Genomic DNA, 13,586 nt, shown 5'->3' with positions numbered 1-13,586 from the left:
GATTCCATGAGGTTCCACAGTGTCACAAGGGTCCCTTTAGCTCCGTGGGGCTCTTTGACATCCCGTGACCTCCCGGCTCTTTAGGAGCCCTGAGAACTTCCACAGGGGGAAGTGCCGGATTCTGCCCTGGGATGGGACAACCCCGGATGGACGGACAGACTGGGAAGGAGAGGCTGAAAAGCAGTGCTGGGAAAGGGCCCTGGGGGTGCTGGTGGGTGGCCAGTTGGCCCTGAGTCAGCAGTGCCCTGGCAGCCAGGAGGGCCAAGCCTGTCCTGGGGGCATCAGGCCCAGCATGGCCGGCCGGGCCAGGGAGGGGATTGTCCCGCTCTGCTCTGCCCTGGGGCGGCCTCACCTGCACCATTGGGGCAGTCTGGGGGGACACAATGGAAGGGAGAGACTGAGCCATTGGAGAGTGTCCAAAGGAGGGCAAGGAAGATGGGGAAGGGCTTTGGGGGGAAGGCGTGTGAGGACACTGAGGGCACTTGGTGTGTTCAGCTGGAGAAGAGGAGACTGAGGGGAGACCTCACTGCAGGTCCAACTTCCTGGGGAGGGGCAGAGGAGGGGCAGGCCCTGAACTCTGCTCTGGGGGGACCAGGGACAGGACTGAGGGAATGGCCTGGAGTTGTGTCAGGGCAGGGTTAGGTTGGATCTTAGAAAGAGGTTGTTCCTCCAGAGGGTGGTTGGGCACTGAACAGGCTCCCCAGGGCAGTGGGCACAGCACCAAGGCTGACAGAGCTCAAGAAGTGTTTGGATGATCCTCTCAGGCTCATGGTGTGACTCTTGGCGATGGGCCTGTGCAGGGCTAAGGGTTGGACTGGATGATCCTTGTGGGTCCCTTCCAACTCAGCCTATTCTGTGATTCTGTGATTATCAACCCTGTGTTCAGCACAAAGCCAAAACACAGCCCTGCACCGGCCACGGGGAAGAAATTTAACTGTACTCCCCCTGAAACCAGCACAGCCTTTAGGAGCTCTCCCAGAAACATCCCACAGTCCATTTGCCACCTGGAACCAGTGACTCTGAGTTCCCGCTTCCCCAGCCCCAGGGATGGTCTCCTTGTCTGCTCATTCCCTCCACAGTGACCTGGAGAATGCCCGTCCTTGATGTCCTGGTGCCACAGCCCAGGGTGCTCCTGGCCTCCCAGTTCAAGTGGTAGAGTTAACTAACTAGGTTTGTGTGATACCTTAAAGCTTTCCAGATATTTTTTTTTTAGCTTTTTGTATATTTTAAAAGTAGTTGTGTAGTAAATGTAGATGTTAATGTAGCTGTATTATAAGCCACCCTTTAGCATAGTAGTTTACACAGACCCAACCCTATGACTCCATTTGATATTAAATTTTCTAAATTGCTTTAGCATGTTTAGACTTCTTTGCAAGGTAGAATTGTAGAAAAACACCTCTATTGAACAACATCACACCCTAGGCCTGGACAACAAGATCCCACAAGAGACAAAACCCAGAACTTTGGAGGCGCTCCAAGGACTGTACGTACTGTGAAGAAGATAAAGATGAGGAAGAAGGGGTCCCAAAGACCCCAAACCCAATTCCCCAAGAGGTGTGTCAGGAGGCAGAACTGGGCAGAACCGGGGGGTGGAGAGTTCTGGCTTTGGATGGACCATCTTCTAAAACTGTAGAACCATTGCCTGGGAGGGCGCACGTCGTGTGTGTTCCCCTGGGCCTGTGGGCCTGATTAAAGGACCTGCTCTTTTGAGCTGATCTTAGACACTGAATTGGCCTGGAGTTTTATCTCTTGAGCTTACAGGATTAACTAACTAGGTGGCTTTTGCTAAATGCACATCCCAAGGTTTGAAGGTCCCACTGCCCATTACTTTCAAGGTGGTTTTGAACAGTCCACTCTACCATTCAACTTTCCCAGAGGCTGGTGCCTGACAGGGAATATGATCCATCCACTCCATGCCGAGCTCTCTGGTCCAGGTGTGCACAAGGTTGTTTTGGAAAAGAGTCCTGCTGTCCAACTCCAGTGTTTCTGGAGGGCTGTGTCTCCACAGGACTTGCTTTTCCAGGCCCAGGATGGTGTTCTGGGCAGTGCTGGGAGGCACAGGGTGTGTCTCCTGCCATCCAGGGGTTGTGTCCACCATTGTCAGCACGTAGAGCTTGCCTTGGTGGATTTGGGGAGTGTGCTGGGATCAATCTGCCAGACCTGCCCACATCTCTAGTTCAACCATCATCCCCCACCCCACAGGGGCTTTACCCTCTTGGCCTCTTTGATGGCAGCACATTTGTGAGGAGCAGTCAATCACTTCCTACTAGAGAAGTCCATTCCCCTTTCATCCAGGCAGGTTCTTCTGACACAGCCCTTCTTGGGGTCGATGTGTGGAGATTCCTGCCTTGGGTGGGGACGCCCTCCAAGGACACTCCTCAAGGCTGAGCAAAAGAAATCTCCCCATGACCGTTGATCTGGGTGAGTTACATCAGATCTCTATGTAATAATTATTTCATTTGGCTAGTTTTAATAGAATTGTTTCAATAATTGCTTCAATCCTATCTTATGCTGTACTACTAATAGTTTTAGCCTTTGTATTGTGTAGTAAATAATTCTGATTAAGATCTTCGGTCTGATCATTTGTAAGAATAAAAGATTCATTTTATATAAATATTCTCATTTGGCCAATCATTAAAACCAGTGGCACAAAAGTGGTCCAATCACACTTCTGTAATTCCTTACATTTAATTTGTTGACAAAATCTGAAGCAAAGATTGGATCCCTTATTCCTTGAGGCTCTGCAGTGGGACAATGGCTCCTTGATTCCATGAGGTTGCACTGTTTCCCAGCGTTCTTTGGCTCCCTAAGGCCCTGCAGTGTGACAATGGCCCACTTATTCCATCATTTTCCCCAGTGTCACAATTGTCCCTTTGACTCCAGAAGGCCTTGCAGAATCAGAATGGCCCCTGGATTCTGTGAGGTTCCACAGTGTCACAATGGACCCTTGATTCCATGAGATTCCACAATGTCCCATTGGTTCCCTTTGGTTCCAAAAGGTTCTGTGATGTCACACTGGCCCCTTGATTCCCTGACGTTCCACAAAGTCCCGGAGTCCTTTTGATTCCATGAGGTTCCACAGTGTCCCATGTTTCCTTTGGTTCCAGGAGGCCCCAGTGTATTCCAGTGGCCCCTGGATTCCAGGAGATTCCACAGTGTCCTGGGGTTCCCTTGTCTCCCTCAGTTTTGGCAGTGTCCCAGGGTCCCTTTGTTCCCAGGAGGTTCCTTTGTTTCCATCAGGCCCTGCCACGTCCCAGACTCCCTTTGGTTCCATGAGGTGCTGCAGGGTCACAATGTCCCCTTTATTCCATGAGGTTTCTCCATGTCCCAGGGTTCCTTTGGTTCCATGGGATTCCACAGGGCCAAAACTCCCTGCTTCTTATCCTTCCAACATTTGTGGGCCCATTCTATCCCTGCCTGGGATGGAGCCCCATTGTGTTTCTGCAGGAATGGATCCATGGCCATCCTGCCACTGCACCAGTTTAATGCTGCACAAACGTCACTGCAGGCCCGACCCTGGATGCAGGAACAGTCTGGGAACTCCAGGCCTGCTCCCATTCAGCAGAGCCAGTCGGGGTCCCAAAGAGCACAAGTGATTGACTGCAACCCCTGCAGGTCTCTGGCATTGCTGGGGACAAATGCATGAACTGCCAGGAGCTCTGCAGAGCCCTGACAGTGCCACTGCAATCCCAAGCTGCATTGCCCGGGTCAACCCTCAGCACAGCCAAGGCCACAACCCTTCCTGAAAGGTGTCCCTTCTGGGCAGGGTCAGGGGGACAAAACCCTCCATCTGTCCCTGCACATGTTGTGTCCAATTCTCATCCCCCACTTAGGGACAAAGTCAGGCTACATTGGGTGTTTAGCTTTGCATTTGCTTCACTCTTTTGTGCTTCCAACACACACACCCCAGTCTGGGCAGAGTCTGGCCCCCCAAAGAACACAAGACCTGACAAGTTGTGGCTCCTGCTGCAGTGACTGGAACTTGGGCCACAACCTGTGCCAGGAGCAGAGAGGTCCCTCCCCACAGAATCTTCTTGGCAATTGAGTTCTTAAGAAAATGGGACAGGCTGTGGGGATCAGTGTCAGAGCATGGCCTGGGAAGTGTCTTGAGCATCCTCCTGTTTACCATGACCAGCTTTTTCATACCTTTTCTCTCTGTTTCCTCACACCTGTTCCTTCACAAACCACCATGACCCCACCATTTCCCTTCCTTTGATTCTTCCCTAGAGATCCCACCACAAGTCTTGCACAGTCCCCAAATGTGCTTTCTTGGTGCCCATCATAAGTATCACACTCCAAACAGAATCCCCCATCTTCAACTGGCAAGGTCATCCTGGGAGGCTCTGCCATTGACCCACTTGGTGAAACTTTCACACAGAGATGTTGGAACTTTATCTGAATTGATTTTTTACCTTTTGGGTTTACAATGGCTTCTCCAAAAACATGGCAATTCCTGTCCTAGCAACAGAAATTCTTTGGAGAAGGAGTTTGGGACTCAAAAAATCACAGAATGCTTTGGGTTGGAAGGGACACAAAAGCTCAGGTGGTCCAAGTCCCTGGAGAGTGACATCTTCACTAATTGAGGCTGCTCAAAGTTCCTGACCTTGGACAGATCCAGGGATGGGACATCCTCTTCTGTTGCAGTTCTTGCCAGCCCCACTGGTAAGTATTTCTTCATTTTATCCAATAAAAAAAAGCTCCCCTATTTCAGTTCAAAGTCATTGCCCCATGTTCTGCCACTACAGGCCTTGGTAAAACGTATCCCTGTGACTATCTTAGACCATGTTTTCATCTGCAGACACCTTGGAGAGTGCTCAGAGATGTCCCAGGGTTTGGAGGTCTCAAACATGACCACTCTACAGGGGCAAAGGAGTCATGGGTTCAGTGGTGTGCAGGCAGAGGACAGCAGAGAAGAACCCTGGGAGTGCTTGAAGAGTCGCTTCAGAGAGGCTGGATGCTTTTGTCGTAGCAGAAAACAGCATGAGAAAGAAAGAATTCATGCCAAGTGCAGCTGGGGAGGTCCAGGCTGGCATGAGGAGAAAAGAATTTCCCTCCAAGGGCAGTGCTGTGATGCAACACATCACCCAGAAGGAGTCTGGATGAGCCCAAGGCTTTGTGTGTGCAGGAAGAGCCAGGGAGGACGCAGAGATGTCAGTGCAGGAAGGTGCCAGCCAGGTGGGGCAGCCGGGGGGATGACGACAGCCTGCAGGGAAAGGGGCAGGGCATGGACACCGTAGGACAACCTGGGCTGGAGAGGAGACAGGCATGGGAAGAAGCTGAAAGGCCCTGCCAGAGCCACCTTCTGCAGGCCTTTGGCCATGGCTGCTGTCTGTGCCCCTGATGCCAGGAGGAGGGGAGTGCCCCTTGCAGCCCTGGGGCCTCATGGCCTCCTTGTCCCTGCTCAGCAGCCTGGCAGGTGCCACCCCATGGTCCTGCCCTTGGCATTGCACATCCCACATCCCAATGCCCCAGGAAGAACCCTGAGGAATGAGGCAGGGACAGGATCTGCCTTCCCAGGGGCTGGGGGTCAGGGATTGGCCCTTTGGATTAAGAAAACAAGTCAAGGTTTCTTCAGCAACAGAGCCACCTTTCCCTTGCTTGTCCATCCTTGTCATCACTGTCTGCACTTCTCTGCTCTAACTGGAATCTGGGGACACTTTCTCAGTTGTGTCTCTCAGTGAGATTCATTAGAACTACAAGAAACTTTAGTGTTTCAATCTCACTTTGATTTCTTAGAAGTTGTTTGAACTTCCTCTCAGGGACTGAGTCTCCTGTAAACAATGACAAACCCCCTGAGGATCATGAAATGCCTGGGGCTGTTGCTGTGCTGCTGAGCTGGGCCGGGCTCCTGGCACACAGGGAGCTCCTGGCAACCAAGAAGAGCTTCAAAGAGACAGCTCTGCTGGTGAGCAGCTCCTCTGCACAGCCCAGCAGGGCTGAGGGCACTGCCTGCAGCACCCAGGGCACAGGAGAGAAGGCAGAGAGATGAGAGGCAGCCTGGGCTGGGAGGTGACTGAGCTCTCACTACAGGAGAAACCTTCCCAGGATTTGAAGGAAGAATTCTCTGGCTGTAGCAAAGTTCAACTTGCCTTCCTGGAGGCATCTCCTAAAGCTGGCACATCCCACAGCTTCCAGGATCTTTCAGCAGGACTCTCCCAGTTGCTGCAGTGCAGGGGAAGTGGCCATATGGCAGAGCAGGGCAGGAGCTGCAGGCAGCAAGGGCAGAGAGGAGAAGGGAGCAGGAGGTTCAAGGGATCCTGGGGTGGGAGGACAGGGCAGAGCTGCTCAGGGCAGGAACCTTGCCAGCCCTTTGCCACGCTCAGGCTCTGGCTGCAGAGCAGTGCAGGTGAGTTCCTGCAAGTGCCTCTGCCAGCTGCCAAATGGCAGCAGTGGCAGGAGCTGTCAGGATGGCTCTGCTGGATTTGCTGGGGTGCAGCAGGAGAAGCTGCTGCAGAGCAGGACTTGCTGCTGCCCCATCAGAGGCCCAGGGCCAGAAGGTTCCCTGTGCCAGGGTTGGCTGTGGGGTGGGAAGGTGGGGGTGCAGCCAGGGGTGCCCAGGGCTGTGGTGCAGAGCAGGGTCCTGCCCCCAGGGCTCTGTGTGCTGGGGCAGGGACTCTGCTGCCTGCCAGGGTCAGCTCTCAGCCTGGCCAAGGAGCTGCCACGGGGCTGGGGGAGAAGGGGTGGGGGAAGGAACAACTCCTGGGAAGGCAGAGCAGGGCAGAGTCCTTCTGATCTCCAAAGTGTGCTGCAGGGATGAGGGCTGGTCACAGCTCCAGATCTAAGCAGGAAATTTCCCAGAAGGTGTTTGCAAGAGGCACAGACAGACAGGAGGTACCTTAAAGAGAATGAACCAGTTCTTTCAGTGTTATACTCTGGGTTGTCTGGGTGCTGACTGCAACAGAGAAATCAATCTCTGAGCATAGGAGGAATCACTTGAACTTGAACTCTGTTAGATTAGAGAGGATTGAACCCAAGAGTGTCAGACATCAAAACTGTCATATAGAAAGCACCAGTGTCACTTTTCCAGCCTCCTCAGGGTTGCTCTAACATTGCCATCAGAGCCTGCCCAGCCAGAGATGCCCCTGGGCAGTGCCCTGTGCTGCTGGGAGGGCAGAGCTGAGTCCCCAGGGCTGGGATGGGCTCTGGTAGCCCTGGGCCCAGGGAAGCAGCTGCTGGCAGGGACAGCTCCATGCAGCAGAGCCCTGGGCAGGGAGTGGGGGGCAAGTGCCCCCAAGGCCTGGGGGAGGGGGTGTTCAGGCAGCGCTGGGGGCCCTTCCCTGCAGCTCTGCTGGGCACTGTGTGCTGGGCCATAGAAATGAGGATTCCTGCAGTGGAAAGGAACCTTCCCCAGGTGTGATGGCAAAAATAGAAAACACAGGTACAATTATTCTAACTACAGACTAAGCTTCTGCTCTGCAGCCCCAGCTCTTCTGAGTTATGAGTGTAGAGGTGGAACTTTTGTATTCAAGGTCTCTTACATCTGACATTCCTTGTGTGTGTGAGAGCTCTACCAAAAAATTCCATTTCCTCCTGGAGCAGAGCAAAACTGACTCCTTGGCAGTGCATTTGGTGACATTTGACACATCGATTTCTTTTAGAAATGGAGTTGCTTTTTCATAGAGGTCTGTCTGAACTGTTCCCTGTCCTTTCCTTTTCTGAACAGACCCTATGCTAAGAAGCAGCAAATGTCCAACAGCAGCTCCCTCACCCAGTTCCTCCTCCTAGCAGTCGCAGACAGGAGGGAGCTGCAGCTCCTGCACTTCTGGCTCTTCCTGGCCATCTCCCTGGCTGCCCTCCTGGCCAACGGCCTCATCCTCAGCGCCGTAGCCTGTGACCACCACCTGCACACCCCCATGGGCTTCTTCCTGCTCAACCTCTCCCTCACAGACCTGGGCTGCATCTGCACCACTGTCCCCAAAGCCATGCACAATTCCCTCCAGAACACCACAACCATCTCCTACATGGGATGTGCTGCACAGGCCTTTTTCTTTTATTTCTTCCTCTCAACAGAGTTTTCCCTCCTCACCATCATGTGCTACGACCGCTACGTTGCCATCTGCAAACCCCTGCACTACGGGACCCTCCTGGGCAGCAGAGCTTGTGCCCACATGGCAGCAGCTGCCTGGGCCACTGGCTTTCTCAATGCTCTGCTGCACACAGTCAATACATTTTCCCTGCCCCTGTGCCAGGGCAATGCCCTCGGCCAGTTCTTCTGTGAAATCCCTGCCATCCTCAAGCTCTCCTGCTCACACGCAGGCTACCTCAGGGAAATTGGGCTAATTGTGGTTAGTGTCTGTTTAGCGTTTGGTTGTTTCATTTTCATTATTTTCTCCTATGTGCAGATCTTCAGGGCTGTGCTGAGGATCCCCTCTCAGCAGGGACAGCACAAAGCCTTTTCCACGTGCCTCCCTCACCTGGCTGTGGTCTCTCTTTTCCTCAGCACTGGCGCCTTTGCCTACCTGAAGCCCCCCTCCCTCTCCTCCCCATCCCTTGACCTGGTGGTGTCAGTTCTGTACTCAGTGGTGCCTCCAGCACTGAACCCCCTCATCTACAGCCTCAGGAACCAGGAGCTCAGGGATGCCATAAGGAAAATGATGACTACATGTTTTTTCAGAAGCAATAAACTCCATCTTTTCTTCTGCAGAACACTCATTGTATAACTCATTTTGGGCCCAACCTGCCTTCTAAAACTTTTAATTGGGGTGGTGGTGGTGGGGATTTTCCTGTTTTTTTACTTCTGTTGATGTCATTAAGACTGAAATTTTTTTCGTCATCCCATATAGAATTCACTGTCTATCTCTTTTTTCTTTTTGACCCACAAAATATACAAATCAGGAATAATGCTTTCTGTGCATTTAAACAAAATAAAAGTTTGTGCAGAAAGATATTTGTCAAACATCCTCCCTGTGATAGTTTGTGCATGAGGAATCACAATCTCTGAGTGTAAGAAAGGACACAAATTCTTTTTTCCAGATTCTTCCTCAAGACCTCCCCTGAAGCTGGAGGGCATTTCCACATTTGCAGATGTAGAGAGGAAAAGAGTCCCAGCACTGCCAGGGAGCACCAGCACTGGGTCTGTTCAGAGCTGCTCTCTTTGCACTCCCACCCTCTCCTTTCCTGTCCTGTTCTTTGTTTCTAAGAGCCCCTGCAGTGCCAAAATGGCCTCCTGATTCCATGGGTTTCTGCAGTGTCACAGTGGCCCCTTAATTTCAGGAGGTTGCCCACTGTCTCTGGGTTCTTTTGGCTCCATGGGGCCCTGGAGTGTCCCAGTGGCCTCTGGATTCCATGGTTTTCCCCAGGGTCACAATGGCCCCGTAATTCCATGAGATTCTGCAGTTTCACAGTGGCTCCTTGAGTCCATGAGGTTGCACAGCATCATCACAAAGCTGAGCCCATCCTGATGAAAGTTCTGAAGAGGTTAGGGGGAACTGGGACAAAATGGAGAAGATAACTGGGGAAGGAAAGAGGGGCTTGGTCAACAGAGAGGAAAGATTTTGATGAGGTAAAAACCAGGTTCAGGGAATGCTGAGGGTGCTGAAACACTGACTGTGCAAACACTCCTGATGGACATTTATGTACTTTGTAACCTCAAGCCCCAACACTCCCCAAAAGTGCTGCCCCTCCCATTGAGAGGAATCCAATGCCCTAACTCCAAGCCAGAAAAAGCCCAAACCCAGAACTCCAGACTCTTATTTGCCCTCTAATGCCCACCCCAATCCCAAACCTGTATTACCAGTATGAAAAATCAAGCTTTAATCCTGAACCAGACCAAAACCCTCTTCCCCTAATCATAAACCAGACACTGCCAGCAGAACAACAAACCTTCCAAAGTTCTGCCTGATCCCCACCCTGAGCTCTAAACCCCAAGCCCTGACCATTCAGCACCCCCACAGCCCTTGGGAGCAGGGCAAGGACCTGCAGGGCCCAGAGCAGGCCCAGGGGGTTGGCAGAGGAATGGGAGGTGACCTGGATCTGCTCAGCTCTGCAGTGACCCCCAGGAGAAGGGCCTGGGCTCTTGGAGGGATGTCCTGTGGCACAGGGGCTCAGGATCCAAGTTCAGAAGGCCAAGTGCACATGGCAACAGCCAGAGCTGGTGCAGAGACATCAGGGAGGGTCTAGAAATGCTGCTGGGAGGGGGTGGGAAAGCAGGAGGGGTGTGTGCAGCCTGCAAGGCCAGAGCAGCAGCAGGGCCAGGGCAGGACAGCCTGCAGGAGAGATGGCCAAGGGCTCTGGCAGGGCTGCAAGGCCCAAAGGCACCCAGGCCTTTGTCCCCTTGCCTCTGGCAGCTGCCTCTGCCACTCAGGCCACCACAAGACACTTGCCTGGCAGGTTCTGCCCTTGGTTTCTGCCTCGCCCCTCCCTCAGGAGCCTGGCAGGGGTTGCCCAGGTTTGGGCCTTTGTTGTTCCTCCCCCTCCCATCCCAGTGCCCCCCAAACAGCCCTGAGCCAGCCGGGAGGGACAGGATCTGCTGGGCCAGGGCCTGGGGCTCAGGCCTTGGCCTTTGTGCTCCACAAAACCAAGGCAGGCTTTGCTCAGCATTGCAGGGGCCTGCCCAGAGCCTTTGTCTGCCTGCACTCCTGGCCTCCAAGGAGCTGCTCCAAGGAGTCCCTGGGGAGGCTTTGGCAGTGCCTGCCCTCAGTGGGGCCCAGCAATGCTTCAAGGCACTTGCACTTTGGCTTCTGACTTCTTCAGCAGCTGCTTCAATCTTCTCTCAGTACCTCAGGATCATGGGCTGGGCTGCAAACACACTGTGGGGCTCATTAAAATGCAGAAATCCCTCAGGATCTCTTTGTCTTCCTTTAATTGTCTTCAAGGCAATTTCAAAACAAGTCTTTGAAGTTTGTACTTTTTTTGTTTTAATTCAATGATGGCTATTTTTTAGTTCAGAGAAGAGGTGATAGAGGTGTTCTCCAAGTGATCTTGATGCTGAGTGTCTCCTCAGGAGATCCACACTGACCCTGGATGATCAACCTTGCTCCTCACCCCCCAGCCTCACCAGTTCTGACATGGCCCATCTTGGACTGACAGCTGATGCAACTCCAAACACACTGTGGGACCCATTAAAACATTGAAAAACAAATTAATTTTCTTTCTTTAATTCTCTTCAAGTCTTCAGGAAATCAACAACTAATTAGAACTGGTTTGTAGTTTAGTTAAGGAGGAATATTTTAAAGTGAAAGTCACAAAAAATACATATTTTTTGATGAAAGGGAATGATTTACACAGAGCCTTGGGATGCAAGAGGGTCAGGGCACAAAGGATTTGGATCCAAAGACAAGGGGGCAAAAGACAGTAGTAGAACTTGACCATTGACCAACTGATTCAATAGCATTTGCTAAAATTCTAACAGTGACTGAATTATAGATTCACAATAACAATTCACATCACAGTCAATTCACACCCATACCCAGGAGAGATGTGTGCACACATCAATATCTGAGTGTGTAAAGGTCCCTCTCCCAAATTCTCTTTGTTGTCAGGGAAACACTCCCCCAAATCCCTTTGTGTTTCCCACCAGACAGGGGTCCCAGCTGGAGGAGTGTTTGTGGAGGGGGATCAGAATTGTCCTGGGCATCAGGGAGGGTCTTTGGAGTGTTGGAAACTGGAGGGTTCCCGAGCTGGGAGAGGCTGCCAGAGGTGTCCCACTGAGAGGGAGGTGCTGGGGAGCTGCCAGGGCCTCCCTCAGCCCGGCTGTTTGTGGGCTCCCAAGGTGACTGGCTTTAGTTATCTGCTGAATTTCCCTCCTGGTGTCAGGAATGACTGGAGTCTCCAAACTATTTGGGAATTGTATCCAAACTGTTCCATTTGGGTTACGATTAAGGTAGGGAATGTTCCAAGGTTTTCATGGGATGACTGCTTATCCTGTGTTCCCCAGCTCTTACACCCATCCCAGTCAGCTGGATGGTTCATTGACAATGTGTCCCGAGGGGCGGCACCTCCGATGCCATAGAAACCCCTCCCCTGGATTAGGAAACCTTTGGAATTCAGGAGGTGTCCCAGTGGAGCACGAACATGAACAGCAATTTTCCCAAAGCCCAGCCCCAAGCAGAACAAAGCCAGGCCCCATCAGTGTCAGAGCAAAGGTCCCCCATGGCTGTGTCCCTGTGGCCGCTGAGGCGGCAGCGCAGGCCCGAGGCGGTGCCGGGTCCCGGTGCAGCCGGGGCAGAGCGGCGGCTGCGCGAGCGGCAACCCCGGCGGTGAGTGCGGCAGCCCCGTGGGAGCGGCGGCTCCGGGCACAGACGCCGGCGGCAGCCGCTGTGGCTCCTGGAACCCAGTGGCCATTGGGACACTGCAGGGCCTGCTGGAATCCAGGGGCCGCTGGGACACTGGGGAGCCTCTTGGAGCCAAGGGAACCCTGGGATGTTTTGGAACATCCTGGAATCAAGGAGTCGTTGTGACACTGCAGGGCCTCATGGAACCAAAGGAACCCTGAGAGTTTTTGGAACCTCATAGAATCAAGGGGCCATTTCTGGCAGGATGCTCTGCTCTGACAATACCTAAACAATGGTCAGAGAATGCAAACAATGCACACTCTCTGTGATGAGTTACTGCTGGTGAAACGGTGCTGTTTTTAATGTTGAATTATGCTAAACTCAAAATGCTTCATGAAACTTCAAACACACATCCTGCTTTTTGAAGCAGGATTTGACAGATAAGCTGCTCCCTGGCCTGCAAATATGTCTGGCAGTCAAACCCTTGATAACTATAAAAGTCCCATCCAACTGTCATGGGACAGATTCTTCCACAGACTTCCTTGAAGTGTGTGGAGCTTCTGCCATGAAGCAGGGACAGCTCTTCATGGTCACTGCCCAGCGGTTTAGTGGAAGAAAAAGAATTACCCCCTGTTGTTGTGTGATGAGTTACCTCAATCTCTGGTTCAGGATTGTTTCTTTTTGCTGGCTTTGATCCAATTACTTTAAAGGAATGACTTTGATAGACTGCACTGTCCTATCTTACACTATACTGCTAGGAGTTTTTGCCTTTTATACTCTGCAGTAAATAATTCTGTTTAAGAACTTTTTTCTATTCACTTTTCTGATCAATTGTCTACTCATTTGTCATAATAAATAATTCATTTTATAGATATATTTCTGATTTGCCATCTCTAAAACCTGCAGGACAAAGTGATTGAATCACACCTCTAGAATTTCTTCGGTTTAAACCAAAATCTGAGCCTGAGATTGGATCCAGCCACCCCCAGGCTCCTCTCTGAGAAGGAATTTAGAAAGCAAGGGGGTCCTTTTTGCCCCTTGTAGCTCAACGAGACGGCTTCTGCCATCAACTTTGTCTAAGCCTTCCACCCCCCAGCCCCAAGCCGTGACACATGGGCATGACTTGTCCATGCAGTGCAAACATGGACTCCTGAGCTGGTCATTTGCTGTCCCTCCTTGGAGGGAAGAACAAGCCCAATGGCCTGGGGTGAGAGGCCAGTGCTGGGAGCGGTGCTGGCTGTGCCAGGGCACTGCTGGGTGCCCCCACCCTGAGCACTCCCCCCCTTGTGCTGGTCACTGCTGTTTTCCTCTGCAGGGCGTTGTGTTGGGCACATTCTGGAGAGCAAAGTGGAAAGAAGGATGAAGCTTTGAGGC

General features: G+C 52.2%; 1 protein-coding gene and 1 pseudogene across 1 annotated transcript in view; one reads left to right on the top strand and one right to left on the bottom strand.

Moving 5' to 3' along the window:
• LOC127474808 (uncharacterized) overlaps positions 1-13,586 on the bottom strand; it is a 1,366,245-nt pseudogene that overhangs the window by 865,813 nt on the left and 486,846 nt on the right.
• LOC127474839 (zinc finger protein OZF-like) overlaps positions 1-13,586 on the top strand; it is a 212,354-nt gene that overhangs the window by 60,331 nt on the left and 138,437 nt on the right. The window lies entirely within an intron of this gene.

Source organism: Manacus candei, unplaced genomic scaffold (genome assembly GCF_025592945.1).
Source record: "Manacus candei isolate 608988 ecotype Guabito, Panama unplaced genomic scaffold, ASM2559294v1 h1tg000045l, whole genome shotgun sequence".
In the NCBI taxonomy this organism is placed as follows: Eukaryota; Metazoa; Chordata; class Aves; order Passeriformes; family Pipridae; genus Manacus; species Manacus candei.
Note: the sequence above shows the minus strand (reverse complement) of the source record. Positions and strands in the feature narration are given on the sequence as shown.